At 35.6% G+C, this 18,473-nt stretch overlaps 1 long non-coding RNA gene across 2 annotated transcripts in view; it reads right to left on the bottom strand.

Annotated features, from left to right (window-relative positions):
* The window catches only part of LOC144364885 (uncharacterized), a 179,614-nt gene that overhangs the window by 57,101 nt on the left and 104,040 nt on the right, over window positions 1–18,473 (bottom strand). For both annotated transcript variants that reach the window (XR_013422999.1, XR_013422998.1), the window contains exon 3: window positions 17,065–17,141. This is a non-coding gene — a long non-coding RNA (uncharacterized LOC144364885). The remainder of the gene's footprint in view (window positions 1–17,064; window positions 17,142–18,473) is intronic.

Here is an 18,473-nt window from a genome sequence, read left to right as displayed (position 1 = left end):
AGGCTTCCTGAGTGAGGAGGACCCAACTGTGTTAACCTGAGGCTGAGGGGGAATCAGACCGGACATTTGTGCAAGCAGATGTGGAAATGTCCATAACCACTCAGGCAATCATTCAGTTAGAGCTAAAGTATTCTTGCAGACAGACAACTAGAGAGAGACAGAGAGACTGATTCAAGGTCAGAATGTGGGATGCTGTGAATACTAAGTTAAAGATAAAATACTGAAAAACAAAATAGAAAACAAGTAAGAGGCTCATTTATGAAATAAAATTATATCAATTATCAAAAGCTTCATTCAGACATGTAACAGCCTTAGATTTTACTGTATAAATGTACATAAAAACTGATAGAGTACTAATTTTAATTCAAGCTCAATGTCTTGATTTTATTAATCATTTATATCTCAAAAGCTTTACCAAGAAGGCTCTGTGTTCTTAGTTTATTTTTGTATGTGTGCATAAAAAAATTCATAGATGACTTTCAGGTTGTTTGTTTTTTCTAGCACAAAGAGTCTGCAGAGGTTTAAAATTAGAATACAAGCCAATTCAATAAAGAAAATCCTGCTTAAATAGCAAAAATCAGACTTCTTGATCCTATGTATTAGCTGGTATGGGTGTGACATAAATTCAGTAGGGTGAGAATTAAAACATTCATATTATTCCTAACTTTCTCATTAAGAAATAATGGGATTCCTAAAATAAAAAAAAAAGTCTAGAGATATAGTTTGGTAGTAGGGTACCCCTGGGTTTAATCTCCAGTACTGCAAATGATGATGATGGTGATAATAGAAATGATAATGTATATTTCAAAAGAGCTCAAAGAATAAATCTTTAAAATTCTTACCACAAAAATGATAAGTATTTCAGTTGATGGGGATATTAATTAGCCTGAATTGGTCATTCCACAGAATATATATATATATATATATATATAAACCTATTATATCCCATAAATATGTACAATTATTACTTGTTAATTAAAAAATTTTTAAAAGAAATAATGGGATTCTGACAAATTTATAAATTCCCCATCTATAAGAGTGACAGTGAAATGTCTCTGTCACTTTACAGGGAAGTTCATGTGATACATTGGAAAGAAAACAAGATTTGGGGCCAGCTGTTCACCCAGGCCATGTGTCTATCTGGACCACTCATCCATCTGCACCATACTAGTTGCCCCTTGTCAGGTTCTATTGCCCACTCTATCCCCAGCACCCACTGGCCCCTGGAGCCAGAGATGTCTTCTAAGCACAAAGACAAATCTGATCACATTTTTTTCTGCTTAAAAATCTCAAACTCTCCATTCCCAGGATAACAAACATTCATTGGCTCAGTCCTACATTTGCATCTCACATCTGGTTCCTGCTCCTTCAGTCTCAGGTCCTTCAATGGCCCATATTCTCGCCTTCATAGGAACTTTGCATGTATGATTTCTTTGCCTGGAAGTTTCTTTTCAGACCACATTAGCCTTCAAGTCACGATTGAGTGGTTTCGATTTTCCCTAAGTTATGGCGTGTTTGATGAATACCTGCCCCCATCTGGACTGCACGTTCTGTGAAGCCAAATGTGAGGCCTTTTGTTTGTGGATTTTATTAACATTACTCTATTCCTATTGACTCCCACAATATCTAGCACATAACAGGCATCCAACAGATATTGGGTGAATAAGTTCATAAATTTAATGATAGTGTAACTTTTAAATGAAGATAATGATAATAGCTGCCACACAGGATGGTTAAGCTTCCTCCCAGCATTTTTACAAGCCTTTTACAAGGAAAATATGAGACAATATATTAGGAAGAACATGGAAAACAATAAAGCACAGAAATATGAGTATTCCTCATAACAGAAACAGCTAAAAAGCAAAGTGAAATAATCACCCTTAACATGTTTACACCAAGCATGAGCCAAGAAAATTTTATTTCAAGATGGAAATCTGAAGGATGAGTTTGTGTCCATGAAATGTGGCTGTAAGATTGGACATGCCAACTAATGATATTACAGACTTCTCAGTGTTGTAAATATGCAAATTGGAGGGTCATTTGGATGCTCACCACTTTCTACACATGAATCCAAATTACTCCCAACAATGTCCTTCTTCACCTTATGGTGGTCACCTGCTTGCTGCAGCCTGCTGAGAGGTAATATTCAAGGTGTGTTGATACAATAATTTTTCCTCTTTTTAGCTTCTTTTGTCTGAACAATCATGACCAAAACTGAGCCTACAAAACCACACTGACCTTGGCTTAGAACGTCAGTTATTACGTTATCATCTGAAGCATTCCTGAATAGAATCACTCAGAAAATATTCCTGACAAAAAGGCTCAGTATGCATTTCCTGACTTCCAGAAAGGACTGTATATTGTGTCTGTGCATATGTGTTTGAGTTTGTGTGTAAATGTGACCCTCAAGGATTCCCAAAGAAATCTAGATAGGTTATTTGTGCTTTTAAAAAATAGGCTGACTAATTTGTTAAAACATGACCCAGAGTTGCAATGGTTAACTTTTTCATATGGTTTAAAAAGAAGACCACAATAGTAGAAAACAATTTAATTGATTGAATCTTTAATTAGAAGGAAATACATGCAACAGAAAATTGAGATAAAAAAGCAATTTGTATACGGGGTAAAGTTGGGAGTTCATAACCCACTTGAATCAAACTGTGAAAGATGATGTATTAAGAACTGTGTAATGTTTTGAACGACCAACAATAAAGTAAAAAAAAAAAAAAAGTAATTTTGGTATTTATAATTTTCATAAAAGGATCTTATGCTAGTGTAACATTCCCATCAGTGTTTATAAAATAATATTCCCATCAGTTTAATATCCATATTCTTGTTCCAGTTCTGAGGTTCACAGAGCCTTCCCATATTGCACATTGTATTTATCTGCCCAGATTCATTTTTTGCCATGTGCTACTTACCCAAACCAGATGAAATTTCTGGTGCGCTGCTGCCTCTCAATAAATCTGCAAAGCTTCCATATATTGTCTGTGCTGCAATACACCATTCCCTCCCAAAGATAATGCTGCCCAATTCACCTGCAGTACACTAAGTTTACAGAAAGGACCACCAATACTTTTCTTTGCTACAGCATATTTAACTATTTGGAGAGGACTGTCCTTAGACTGAAACTATGTTTTAATGGGATATTTGAGATTATATCAAGAAAAGAGTAAAATAATAATAATGATGTCACTACTTTCTGGATATAAGGATGGCTTCCTCTGAGTTATCAACATGGAACCAGAGTCCCAAGGTCCATCTCATAGATGATAGAGATTGTGGTGATAGACTTGCTGCTAATAATAATAGTTTTTACACTTAAAAACTACTACTTTGTTGTTGTTGTTGTTGCTAAGGATGTGAAAAAAACAATGGATTTAAATGAAATGTAGAAAAATGATGCCTGATTTTTTTCCATTATCACCGAGATCAGAAAGCTGCTTTTTTACTTTGATTAGGACTTTTAACCATATAATAGGACTACCTTGCATTTATATAGAGAAGTAAATAGATTAGAAAACTTTCACTTGCGTGATCTCATATAATCCTTATGGCCTTTTTTATTTTTTTGGTTTTGTTTTTAATCACTTAGCTTTCAGAAATTTCTCTTGGGATGTATGAGATGGAAAGAAATATACCATTTTATAATCCCACAGAAGCTAAAGCACAAAGAGGTTAAATGCCTTGACAAAGATCTCAGGGCAAAATAAGGTTCAGTGAGAAAAAGAGAATCATTTCTCTCTAGTCTAGATAACTTTCTCCCAAGTATCATTCTAGTGAGATTATGTGTAGATAACTGAAGTTGGTATATATTTTCCCTGTGGGATGTGCATTTTCTGCTCAGTAATCCTTTCAGGCAGGCTATTTTAGAATGCAGGTTTGAATGGTGGTGACAAAAGAAGGATCTACATATAGATATGCAGCAGGTGGAAGGGGAGGAGCTTGGGAGAACTAAGTGTGAAAACATAAAGGCAGAGAGAAAGCATATTGTTGCAAGATAAATAGAACAGTCAGTGGGCTGCCTTGGGGGTTTGTTTGTTCTTGAAGTAGAAGACTAAATCAGTCATTTCTTTAATTTCTGTTTTTTTGTTTCTTCATATGTGTTACTCCCAATTTGTATTGGGTTGCTAACAGCACAGCACATAGCAATATATAGCAATTTTAAATGTAAATTAAGCAAACTTCTTGGGCAGATCAATAATAAATAAATCTAAAATATAAATACATAGTCTTGAAAACAAGAGACCTTCAAAATTACCAGATAATAAAAATGCTTGTGTGTATTTCAGTTTAGAAAAATAATTAAAGTAGAATTTTACTGCAAGGTAGGTAGTCTACTAGGCCATGAGAAGGATGTGATATTTTTGCATCAAACCTAAATTTTTCTTTTGATGATTTATAAGTATTTATGTGTGCCAAGAATCTGTGTGGTTCTTTCCAGATCATAAGGAAAGTAGAATCCTTCCCATCTCCTATTGTTTTAAATAAAATGCAATAAAAGCATTTTTTACAATTCCTGATATATAGGAGCATTTTATCAATTTTAAGATAAAGTAAATGTAGTTCTAGAATGCTAAGTGAGGAAAATAAGAACTATACCAGAAGTTTGTATCATTTGTAGAAAGCTAGTGTCTACCCTGTACCCTGCATCTGTGTCTAGATTTCAATGAAGGTTCTGCATCAATTAGAATGATATTATTGAATTGTGGATTTGTAACATCTTACATAAATTATGTAAAAATGTCTACTCCTCATAAACCATCCATGCTACTTCCTACAGTCTGGAGAGTTTTCCTTAGAGATTTGATTTTAAGACCAGGGCAAATTTACTAAGCTGAGTTTGGAGAGCTAGAGAAATCATAGCCCAAGATACAATGTCACTGTCAACATTCTGAGTTTCCGTCAAAATCCAGGAATTTTATTTCTGAGGCATTATTTGGGTTACTGCCATTTTCTTGACAGACAGACTGGATCAATATTATCCAACCTCAAGAAAACAGGTCTCCTTCGTCTCTCCTGCAGAGTCAGCTGAGCAACCCCATAGCAGTTATGTAAGACTTCAGTGCTAAAGAAAATTATTTATTCAAGCCCAATTTATTTCTTCATCTCCCTTAAATTATTTCATTTATAGAGAATGACAATGAAAATACATGAAAGATAAAAGAAAATTAACACTACAATCTATACTGTGGGCAGGAGGATAAAATGGAAAAAGAATAAATATTTACTGAACGTTCACTCATCCACTGTATGCCAGGTACTCTTTAAATATGTTGAATGCTTATGTAGGTATCAACCAGGCAAATATACCCACAATTTCTAGTCATGTTTATTTTCTTTAGCTTCAGGTATTCAAACCCTTAGGATGACTTCTGGAGTCAGAGGGAAGGAACATTGCTTTCACTCTTATAATAGGAACAAAGCTGAGATAACTGATATTAATTCTTTTGATCCCATCAGATAATTAAGGTCACAGGGCAGACAACTAATTCCAGGCACAGATGCCCATGGAGAGAAACAGGACCTGAGCATTTGTTTTCCCAGGACAGAAGTTTCCAGAGGCCTTATAAACCAGCAGGAAGATTAAGTCAGAAATGTTAATAAACTGGTAAGGGCTCAGTGTAAGCCAGCCAGAAGAGGGCAAAGACCCTGGGGACCCTGTCCTTGCTGGATTGTCCTCCTGGAGCCCCACCAGTCTCTGGGATAACCAAACTCCAGGTTCCAATTCAACTGGTAACCTAAAGGGATCATGGGATGTGGGATTTGCAGTTTTATAACCTAGACAAGCTTGTAGAAAACCCAAGGAAGTTTCTGAATGCTGTTGCCTGGAAACCTAGCAGCCATTGCCAATATCTGCCCAGATTAATGAGGGAAAGGGGACAGGGTACCACCCAACTGCTCCAAGACCCATCTCTCCTTTCTCCTCTGCATAAATTCCAGCATCATTTGTAGTGTAAATGTGTAGTTTTTAAAAGTCCAAGCATACTTTAGATCTCAAAAGCACACTTATGAGTAAATTCAGGGAAGTGTTTTTTTGAAAAAATTAAAATCAACTCTCTCACAAAGCAACTTCCTAAAACAGAATGTAGCAATAACCAACTTGAAAATTATTATGTTACTGAAATTAATTTTACTAGCCACACTTTTTTGCAACTCTAAAATACGCACAGATAGCATAATTTTTTTCTCTTTACCTAAAACCTCTCTGTCTTCTACTGGATTACTCAGCTATATTTCAATTACAAATGTGATTTTGAAGTCCAAACTCTTAACAGGGGAGTTCAAATGAGTACCTTTATCAAAATCAAGTATGTATACCTCTAACTTCCTGATCCCAAGAGCATCTTAAGATTGTGGTTCAGAGTAAAATATCTTTGTTTTCTTTTCACTCATAACTCTGAATTTCAAGGAAGAACTAAGACTATACTTTTAAAAATAATGAAGAAAAAATCACCAAAGGAATAAAGTACATGACATATGTGATATTTAAAATGAGTTTAATGTTTTGTTCTCAGTATATTCAGGGCATTTGTCCAAATAATAGTATTATTTATGTATTGAAATTTAATTTCAGGCAGTTGCTCTTCCATTTAATTTAGCAAGTTAGAATCTCCTGAATTAAGCCTGGCATTCTTTGTCTTCACAGGCATTGAGTACAAAAGGAAAAGAAGATTGAATCCTTATAAGTCACTTTTAAAATTTGTTTTATTTTACTTTGCAGTATTAAGGATTGAACCCAAACTTTGAGCATGCTAAGAAAACACTCTACCTCTGAGCTACATCCCTAGCCCTTTTAATTTTGTTTTGAGATAGGGTCTTGCTAAATTGCCCTCATTGCCTTGAATCCTCCTGCCTCAACCTCCTAAGTCCTGAGATAGATAGGCATGCACTGCTATGCTTGGCCCCTAAAAGTCAACTTTAATTAAAAATGCACATAATGTAAAGAATGATTCTGTTGTATTGCTATTTTTCTCCTATTCCATCAGTCACATCTCCCAGATTTGTATTCAGTGACATGTTGGTAGCCTGAAATCAAGTATATGGGAGCTTGTCAATTAGCAGATGCTACATCCAGAAATGTCAATGCAAATATTGCCTAGTGCATAATATCTAAGATATATATGCTTGCTTACTGCAGAAAAGCATAAAGGTGGTATTCTAAACTCACAAAGAAGGTATCAAGATGACCTTGGGGGGTGTTGTAACTGGATAATAGTTCCTCCTCTGTGGCTATGTGCTTAACCTCTTTCTGAAAATATTTTCACCCTGGTTCACAATGAGTCATAAATTATCTCTCATAACAAAAAATTTCTGTGATGGTCTCAAAAAAATATATGTCCATCTGAAAATCCCTGGAATCTTTGAATGTATAACTTATTTGGAAAAGGATCTTTATAGATTTAATTGTTTAAAGAATTTGGGATGAGAACATCCTGGATTACCTGGGTGAGCCCTAAATCCAATGATAAATGCTCTTGGAATACAAAGGAGAAGACACAAACACAGAAGAGAAGGCAAGGTGAGGATGAAGGCAGGTTGGAGAGGTACAGTTCCAAGCCAAAAAAACCGAGCTACCCCTGAAGACACCAGAAGTTGGAAAAGGCAAGGAAGTGGTCTTTCCTAGTGTACAGCGGGAATATGAACCTGATAACATTTTACTTCTGACTTCTGACATCAGAACTGTAAAAAACAACAACAAAACAAAACAAACAAACAAACAAAACCAAGTTGTTCTAATTCACCAGAATATAGCAATTTGTTATGGCAGACACACAGGAAATCAGGACTAGGACCCAGGGGAATTCAGATTTATTCTGATTATTTCTTTTTTAAAAATTTTTAAAATTTTTTTAAAATTTGTTTTAACTAGTTACACATGACAGTACAATGACCTTGACATATCATACATTTGAATCACATGGGATACAATCTCATTTTTCTGAGTATACAGGTTGCAGAATCACATTGGTCATGCATTCACATATATACACACAGTAATAATAATGTCTGCTTCTTTAAGGCACATGCTATTCCAAGAACTACTAATTCCAAAACCATAGTAGAACCGAAATCTCTTATCCTCTACCTTGGCACTTATTTCCTCTCAAAAAGCATCCTCTCATTCATGTATTGTCAATGTGGGCATTTCATTAGAAACTTAGTTCCAGTGTCTGCTCTCCTGTGCATCTTTCACATATGGCTGAAGTGAATCATTTGATCTGGCATTTCTCCCACCCCCCTACTCAGCAAAGGCTGGCTCTTTCTAATTTGAGTTTTTTTCAGCAGCTAGAAAAGTGTGATCAATACCAAACTGTGACAATTTAAGCAACAGAGAAACATCACTTTAAAGAGGAAATGCCAAACATTATCAAATAAAAGCTGAAGAAAAGATGAGACAATAAGCTAGCAGCCACAGGACTACATCTCAGAAAAACATGAAAAGAGAAAAAACCAAAGCAACTTCCTATTTTTGCATTTGTACACAGCTTCCTACTTGTTTTGCAGTCTCACCTCACGACATTTTCTAAACTTGCAGGCATAATAACTATTTGCACTCCTGCAGCCTTTAGCTAAGATTTACTTATTTAGTTTGTTTGTTTTGAGGTAAGATTTATTTTAAATTGACTTGGCTATTCATACAACAGTACCAGTGACTGTGAAAAAAAAAAAAGACGCCTTACTTTTTGACCCAGGAGTTGTATTTTCTGAATGTCTTTAGTTGATTACCAAAAATCCATTTTTAAAAAGTCATATGCATGAAGATATTCATTTCCACAAAAAATAGAAAGGAAGGTACATGATCAACAATAGGGAACTTATTAAATAATCTCTAATACAGGAATTCAGTAACTACTAAGCACCCACTAAGTCAGTATTTATGAAATCAATGAAGCAACATAAAAGGGGATGGACTTTCATTGCAAAATTTGGTTCAGATGTGCACAGAAAACAATCGATGAAGTGGAAAGTCAGTCTAAGTAATTGAAAAAAATTCATAATATAAAACCATGTGTTGGATTGATGATTAATATTCACAATGTGTAAGAAACTCATGCAACTCAATAACAAAAACCAAACAAACAAAACCAAATAACCTGATTTAAAAATGGGCAGAAGAAATAGGAATAAAATAACACTGCCCTTGAGAAATCTGAATTATTTTTAAATTGAAAAATATTATATTCTTAGGTGAAGACCCAGTTGTTATTATTTTTCCCAGGGCAACTCATTTATAAGAATATCTGCTATTTTAAGACAGATACATGATACAAATAATGAATTATTTAAATACAAATTAGAGTAGCAACATAATTAAAAAATAAAGTAAAATAAACATGTTTTTAAAAAAAATGGACAGAAGGAACTAAATAGAACTTTCACCTTTTTCCAAAGAAAACCTATAGATGATCAACAGATACATGAATAGGTATTCAATATCACTAATCATCAAAGACACAGAAGTCTAAAACACAGTGGGATATTATCTCACACCTACTAGGGTAACTATTATGAGAAAGACAAGAGGAATGAGTGTTAATGAAGGTTCTGAGAAAAGGAAACACAAGTACAATGTTGGTGGAAATGTAAATTAGACAGTCCTTAGGGAAAATTGTATGAAGTTTCCTCAAACATTAGAAATGAAAGCTAGAAAAGGTAAGGGTAGGAAAGAGCAGGGAAATCCCATGAAAAAAGAAGGAGCAGAGACAGGGGATTGAGGGAGTGGGAGAGAGATGGAAAAAGAGGAAAATGGTGGATGAAGTTGACCAAATTATGTTGCATACATACACAAATACACAACAGGGAATTTCACCTTTATGTATACCTATAAAGCACTAATTTAAAAAATGTATAAATAAATAGAAGGAAGACCAGTATGTAGAGAAAGGGAAACTGGGAGGGAGGTTTGGAGGGAAAGGGGAAATTACTGGGGATTAAAGTAGAGCAAATTATATTCCATGCTTGCACAATTATGCCAAAATGAACCCCCAAATTATGTATAATTATAATGCACTAATAAAAACATAACCCTCTCCAAAATTAGAAATAAACTACCTACCATATGAACTCCCAGTGGAACTCTGTACCCATTCCTCTGTCTGACTCCTCCCTTTTATTCAAACCTGTTCATTTTTGTTGCCTTATTCCAGGTCTTCTTGGCACATATTTCCAGAGAATTTCAATAGATATTAGTAAGCATCAATGTGAGAAGGAATTTAAAAATATTATGCAACTATTAGGTAATGCTATTGTTATAGGATGGCATAATGTTTAATTATGGTTAATGAAAAGGTCTTAGAACATTTAAACCTATAGTTTTCCAATTTTAAAAAATTAGAAAGATGTGTTCTAGAAAAAACAGATTAGTGAAAATAATACCAGTCACAGGAAGAGTTCTAGAAAGGACTATGATACCATGATGTGTTTGGCTAAGATAGGAAATATGATCACTAGAAGCAATAAGAACAGAACATTTCAAACTGATCATATTTTTGATCATCTTTGTTAGCCTAGATCTGAGAAATGTTTTTAGCAATGTACCTCTCAGAAGTCTCATGGCATCTTTTAGGTAGGACTAAGAGGTCTGAGCTGAATGCAAACACAGTAGGCAAATCCTCAGCTGGTTGAATATCTGCATCCAAGCATTTGATTAAAATAGAGGCCAACTTGAAGAGAAGGTTCTATAGTCATGCCATAAGTTGGACTGCTCTCAGTAACACTTTACCAGTGACTTAAATAGATTTTTTGGAAGGCATTCTAATTAAACATGTCAACTAAAATAGATGGAAAAAATTATGAAGGCTGAATAACAGATGAAATCAAGAAGTCCCAGAAAAACTAAAGTTTCAGTCAAAGAAAGTCAAAATAAATAAGCAGGCCTCAATTGATGACCTATTTCCTGTAAGATGGCACAAATGCAATACGCAATTGGAAGAAACAGTACTTTGAATTTTAAAGTTTGATCCTCTCCCAGGCTAACATGATATGCAATAAGATACTCCCTTGAGATGTCAGGTAGCAGCAGTGAGCTACAGCTCCCAGTCATCCACATGATCATGAGGAAAACAACCATTATTACACTATAATGTGTTGTCAGTGTTTTCAGGATACTATGTTTTCTCACTCTATCATCTTCTATAAATTACATGAGCTATTCAACACTCTATTATAAAGTAGGCTTTGTTTGAAATGATTTAGCTTAACCAGACTAATGTAAGTACTCTGAACATGTTTAAGGTAGGCTAAATTATGCTGTTTGGTAGCTCAAGTTTATTATATAAATATATTTGCAACTACAATATTTTCAATTTTCAAAGGGTTTATCAGGATGTAACTCCATCATAAATCAAAGAGCACCTGAACAAATAAACATGAGCCTTTCCCTCAGGTTTCTAATCAGCTGGGTAAGGCACAGCTGAACAACAGTTAACATTAAAACAACAACAATAAAAGCAGACATTATGTTGGCCGCACCACCAATTTGAGCCATGCAGTCACGGGAATGCAAAGCACATTTTTCAGGGTGATTTAAAGATATATGGGGCCATTTGACTGTCAGCAAGTACATTTTTTTTTCTTAAGGTTACTGGACTACAGTTTGAAAAGCATTTTATGTTCCAGATACCATGATTTGATGGGGGGAATAAATTATCTGAAGGCTAGGCAAGGGACTGTTACCAAAAAGGTAAGTATGTGGAAACCCAGGCAAAGGAAGGACATATTGAAAAAATAGGGTATTTGCCTTATGTGTTTGCTTTTTATCATTGTGAACAAGTTAATTTTGGGCTTACGATCAGAGGTTCAGTCCATGGTCAAGTGATTCCATTGCTCTAGGCCTGAGATGAGTCAGAACTTGATGGTAGAAGGGCAGAGGAAAGCAGCTCATAACAACCAGAAAGCAGACAGAGCTTAAATGCAAGGATCCAGGGATAATCTGTTGAGGGCACATTCCCAGTGAACTATTTCCTCTATCCATGCCCTACCTCCCTGTAGTTACCACCCATTAATCTATGTAGATTATTAAACTACCTATTAGGTTGCAGCTTTCATTATCTAATCATTTTACCTCTGCATTCTTGCAGGGTCTCCAACATGAGCTTTCCAGGGACACCAATATCCATACCAAAACACTTTAGAAAAGACACAATTATAGAAGTACCTACAGCCATATGCTTAACAAGCTCTCAGATGAAAGGAGGACAGGACTAGCCAGGTGAAAATTATAGAAAGGCTGATTTCAGCTGAGTATAGGGAAGAACATGCTAATCATTCACTTGACCCCCACAGAGAATGTGTTCTCTTGAGCAATAGCAAGATGTACCTTCCTGGAAGTTTTCAGGCAGATAGTGGACCATATTCTTTGAGGTTTGTTATACATGGGGATGCCTGCATTTTGTAGGCGTATGAATTAAGATAAGAGAAATAACAGATGCTTCCCTTATAATTCTCTTCTCTTTCCATAACTGGATATACACATCTACAGTAAGCGTGGGCTGCATGTGGACAGATAATGTTACTGAAAAATGACAGGTGGTTTGACAAAGTATTTCACAAGTTGTGAGCAATTGATGAAGGTTTGTAAACAATGATTTGATATAGTGTAGGAGCCAGAAATGCTAGAATGATAAAGTGATATTGTCACAAAAAGAATTGTTTTCTGCTGAAGAACATTGAATATTGTGTGTTTGTCATTAACAGATTCTCTCTGCTTTGCAAAGGTACAGGAGCATACTGTAGTTATTATCAAATTCAAAACATGAAAATCAAAAAGGGGCCAGCAATTTGAATTATGCCCAGAATTGGTGCTAAAATCAATTGCCCAAAAAACTTAAGAAGGAATCTTTCAGACTTTCAATTTATTTCTCACATCTCACAGCATTTTAGAGTTCCATTTAATATAAGAAAGACGAGTAAAGGATTCGACCTTTGGATACAGAACAGATTCTGGTGTAACTAATACTGTCTTCTTTAAAATTGCTTACAATTTCAAATATGTGAAATTCAATAACTTCAAATCAATTTACCCTTGATCTTCACTCAAATCAAATCTAACATATCCATTCTACAATATGACATCTGAAAAAAAATGACATCTGTCATTTAGAAACATAAGTAACAACAAAATAAATATTTGTTATCTTTTTAATATTTCTATCTTCAATAAAAATTGCCCAGAGCAAAGATATATGCAAAGATCAGCAGAAAGAGATTAAAATAAATTTTAAGGTCACTAAACATTTGAAACATTTTAAAATAATAACTTTTTAGGAATCTGGAGTTTGCCAACCTGGAATTATAATCATGCCAAAGTTAAGGTTCAATTTTGCACTCTAAAAAGGTTCAATTAGAACATAAGGGTATTATTGAAAACATAATTGCTATCTTAAAATATTAATGCAGGTGAAAAGATAGTACTAATTATAATATAAATTTGTCATTCATTGTAATAATTGTTAGTTGGTTGATGTTGAAGGGAATAGCACTAGAAATTCATGAAATTTTGGAACTGGAAGACAAAAGATTAACTTAGAATATTTTTTAGCCTTTAGATTTGGGAACTGAGACCAGAGAGGTCAAACTCCTGCCAGGCTCAAGAACCTGGCCTATGGGGCCAAGTCTGGAACCCAGACACTGTCACTATCAGGTGTCTTCATATTTTTTATTTTTTATATTCAGAGGGTAAGTGAGATTGGGAGTAAATAAAATCTGGAGAAGCTATAAGGAGTGCTTGGTTTACACAATGAGCTACATGAAGCCCTGTGCTTCTTCCACTGGGCAGCCCATTAAGCATGTCATCATAGCTGTCACACTGCTTCTCTAACCATGTCTTTTCAAAGCCAAACACCTTAATTTTTTTTTCCAATGTGCCGCTCATTTGCTCATGATTTCATACAGCTATCATTCTGGAATTTCTAGGGAGATGTGGGAAAATCAAAGGTATACTGCTTCTCTTAATAGTCTGTTGGAGCTCAGAAGGCAAGCCAGCAAACCTAAAAATCAATGGAAACTCAAATCACAGATCGAGACACTAATACAGGAAGTAAAAGGGCATGACTGGTTGCTTGTCAATATGTATACCACGAATGTTTCCAGAATCCTGAGCAATGATGAAGAGGTGTAAGGATGTTCTTCCAAGAAAGTGGAAATTGAATTGGATCTGAAGAATGGGTAGAATTTAGCAGAAAAAAAAACAGGAAAGTCAAGATTACAGAAGATGAATCTGTATGAGTGACTATAAATCATGTTCATGTCTGTAAAGTATTCCCCAAATACATGAAAATGTTATCATTTCTATTATATAAGGGTGATTTTCATTGTCAGTGAAAGCAATTATGCATTTATTTTCTGTTCTGCTTGAGTGAAGGGGCAATCAAACAAACTGGGAACCATTAATTCAATGTTTTACTTATTGATATTTTACCCTGTATGTAATATATAATATATAATATAATATAACATATATTATACACACACACACACACACACCCCATATAAACTGCTGAGAGAAAATAATAAACCCAGGAGTATGTGGAGGGCAAGCCATCAAAAAAGTGTGGCACACAGGCCATTCATTCACAAGGGGCACAAAGGTGACTACCAAAGACACTCAGGCATTGGTGAAAAATGAATCTGTAATTTGGGAGAAAAGTTTTGCTCTGGTGTTTACAAAAGGAAGTTACCTGATGATATATTGGCTGGTGGCCTTGACTCCATCTTCCAAACCTATAGCTACAGTGAATAACTCATACAGCTGTTTCTTACCATGTCTCTCAGGGTAAGACAAGAACATTATTCTGAGGCACAACCCACTAAAAGCAATGTTATGAGGGGCCCCAAGAGTGTCTTGAATGCTGCAGATCTCTGATGATCTGTATATGGCCTTACAATTTGTATCAAAAGAAAATGATCATGGAGATTAATGTTAATTATGAGATTAAAAATTAAAGACATTATATAAAAATCTATTTACAGAATATTTATGAAGTTGACAACCTTAAATCATAAATTTTACAGTTCATGATTGACACAATTGGCAATGAATTAGAAAACATTGTGTGGAATTAAATGGAAAAAATTACCTGCTCAGCCAAAAAAGCAGCAAAGCTTGAATACCCATCGGCTGATACTGGAACGTATTTACTGAAATCCTTTGGTAAGAGGACAGCATCTTCTTTTCCTTCTGAGATCTATAGATTATTATTTATAATACTTTATCTAAATACTTATTGATTTGACTTCAATCTCTCTTTGATTTTTGCAAAGACTAAGTGATTTACTATGGATTTTCACTGAAAGTCAAATAAACTAGACTTTGTCAAGGTGCTAACAGATTTTTCTGCCTCTGAATCCTCAGTAGAAAGAGATGTTGACATAAGTGGATCTGTAGATAATTCTCTGGTTTTTCTCCCTGCATACTTGCTATGCTTCTTGGGCATTTTGTTCAGCAGTATACAAGTTGTTCACCTTTGGCAGAGCATCTTCTAGTACAATGCTCATGGCCTGGGAGCTGATTTTGCAATGCTCTAAAGGATGATTGGGACTGTGGGTACATGTCACCTCACTGCAGGCTGTGCCCCAAGGAGGGTTGAAGCCCCCGTTAAGGACAGGCCTGGCCATACATCAATGATGGAAGAATTTCGTATACAATTTATGGAACTGTGAGGAATGTGCAACATCAGCAGAGGAGAAATGTCAGCTATTCTAATAGTGTCTTTTTATCGGGAAGAGCTGGTTTTGTCTCACAGGAACCTGGAAGTTACTATTCTTTGTAAAGATCATCTCTTGGTGTCACAGGAGTCACCGCCCAGGTATTAAAGTTGTTATAGCCAAATATACAAGAATTGATCTGCTGTGTTACTAACTGAACTCCACAAATGCTGCTTGAACCTCTGTTCACTGCTATACATTGTGCTTGGCACATAACAGAACTAGGGGTGTGGCACTTTGAACCTCAGAGAGCACCTAACCTATGCTTGCTGTTTACAGTCAGCATTATTGAGCACCACTATCTATAAATTACACTCATTTAATTCTCACCAGGATGTCGTGAACTGAGTATCATCATCCTATCATCATCATCATTATTATGCCACTTCCCCTATGTGACAGTTTGGACTCAGAACAGTGAAGTGACCCTATGCTCTCATATAAGTCCCTTGGCTCCAGGTGCAGTGCCTGCATCCCCCATACCTGCTCATCCTTAAGAAACCAACTTCCTCCCCTAGGACCTGGCTGCCCAGAGTGTGACCCATTGATGCCCCACTCAGCATCACCTGGTGCTCATTACAAATGCAGACCTACTAAATCAGACCCTGCATTTCCACAGGATCTCAGAGGCCATTTGCACACTGTGTTTCAGTAAAACTGCACCAGGAAGCATCAAAGGCAGCTGAGAGCAGCACCTGCTACAAACCCCACACACAGCTTTACTCTCTGCAGGATGATGTTCCATTGAGGGAAAACTCATTTTGACTCTGTAAGGTTTCATTTTAAAGGGCCCCAAAGCAGCTTGTTGCCAGGCAATTTCATCTGGAAGGCAGTTTGCTATAACAGACCTTTAAAACCTATATTTCCCACAATGATCTTACATTTAATGATTTGGTTTAGCAAACATTCATCATTGTCTTCTGTGTGCCAGGCACTGTGTGACCAGCAGGCCTTTGTGATTTCCTATGGGAAGTGGCTGTCCCTGCTATTCCCTGCTTATTGTGATTCATTCCTTCTTGGTTTTAAGATGCATGTTTATGATAAAATTGTATCTGCACTTCTCTTATGGCTGCTTTTTTGTTGATTCATTCATTTAGTCAACAAACATTTAAAAACTGTGTACAGGGCACTGCAGAAGCCTTTTATGTTTACACATAGTCAGCTGTTATACAAAAGCATACCCTGAAGTAATTCTTCGATGGGCACATATTTTTAAATGAAGTTTTTTTTTGTTACTGTTTAAGCACTAGCAATTTTATCTTGGATTTTATGGCTAATAGAGTTGTTCCAGTTAAAGGATTTGAAAACTTTTAAACTAACATCTTCCTTGGAAATTTGTCTTAAAGAGAAGAGTACCTGGGGGCTGGGTGTGCAGCTCAGTGGTAGACCACTTGCTTAGAATGTGTGAAGCCCTGGGTTTGACCCCCCAGCTCCTGGAGAGAGAGAGAGAAAGAAAAGAACTTAAGAATCAAAAGCTGGGAATTCCTAGGATTTATACTCTCCATAACAATTTAACTTATTTGCCTTTTAAAATGAGCAGAAAAAAAAGAAAAAGACAGAAATTTGATACTAAAGATTTAATAGTATTTAGTTTACTTGATTTTTATCTCAGGATTAACTTTTTTACATAGCACCTCAGTTGGAGTACCTGGCACTTAATAGGGATCATTAATTTAAATATTTCCGGTCCTCCTTTACCATTAATGTGTCATATAAAGAAGTATCATCAAAGCCATTCAATGGAAACTGATTTCTTTATGGGAAGCTATACTTCTAAAACTTCCACTACAAAGAGAAGCAACCTGTCACATAATTTCATTTAGTCTAGGGATATGACAAGATGCAAAGCCTTCAGGCACAGAGAACACTTCCTGTTCATTCTGCACTATAGGATGACTCTACCTTTGTTTGGAAGCTTTTGGGAAGTCATTAGATACTGATTACTCAGCCTAATGAGTTTGATTGATACCACATTGAAAGATGTTTTAAAGAAGGTTAAAAAGTCCAGAAATTGTGGGAAGTAGCTGATAGTTTTTTAATTAAATGTTTTACATATATTTATAGACAGTTGAATGCCCAGAGTTACATGGTCAGTTCAATGAGGTTTGATAAACTTACATATGGACCATTACCTCAGTCATTTTCATCTCCCTTGTTTATTGGCCATTTTCCTTCTTTCAGGAATCACACCAATTGCATAATATATTTTTGTTCTCATTAAACATTTTGAAGTAGGCAAAAGTAGTATTCCCAGTTGAAATTTTTTACAAAAGGGAAATGCTTCGGGAGAGCATAACATTTGCCTACTCACCAAATTGCCAACTCAGTGATAATAATGGGATTCAAACCTGGCTTGTCTGACTCCAGTTCCTTTACCACTGTAGAGTGTCAGGTCTTCAAAACTGCAGCATAAGGAATCTCATGTGCAACACGGAACCATTTATGAGGTTTCGTGGGCAAGCCACACTCAGCATTCCCCTTTCTCCATCTATTCTCTTCAGTGAGCATGTGCTCCTCCGTGACCTTTACTAAGGTATAAGCTCTGATGAGGGAGAGGTCAGTAACATATTAATTTCTTACTTCCTTGTTCCAGAGACTATTCCAGTGATCTGTTCACAGTGGTAACTCACTAAACATTTGCTAAAACACACTGTTATAATTGTGTGTATTTTTAAATCTTTATAAATCTGCCTATGTAAATTTTCATCTTTTCAAGTGATAAGGGGAAATATTTCAGTAAGTCTTTTCATGTATCATAATTAGCA

Source organism: Ictidomys tridecemlineatus, chromosome 6 (assembly GCF_052094955.1).
Source record: "Ictidomys tridecemlineatus isolate mIctTri1 chromosome 6, mIctTri1.hap1, whole genome shotgun sequence".
Lineage (NCBI taxonomy): Eukaryota > Metazoa > Chordata > Mammalia > Rodentia > Sciuridae > Ictidomys > Ictidomys tridecemlineatus.
Note: the sequence above shows the minus strand (reverse complement) of the source record. Positions and strands in the feature narration are given on the sequence as shown.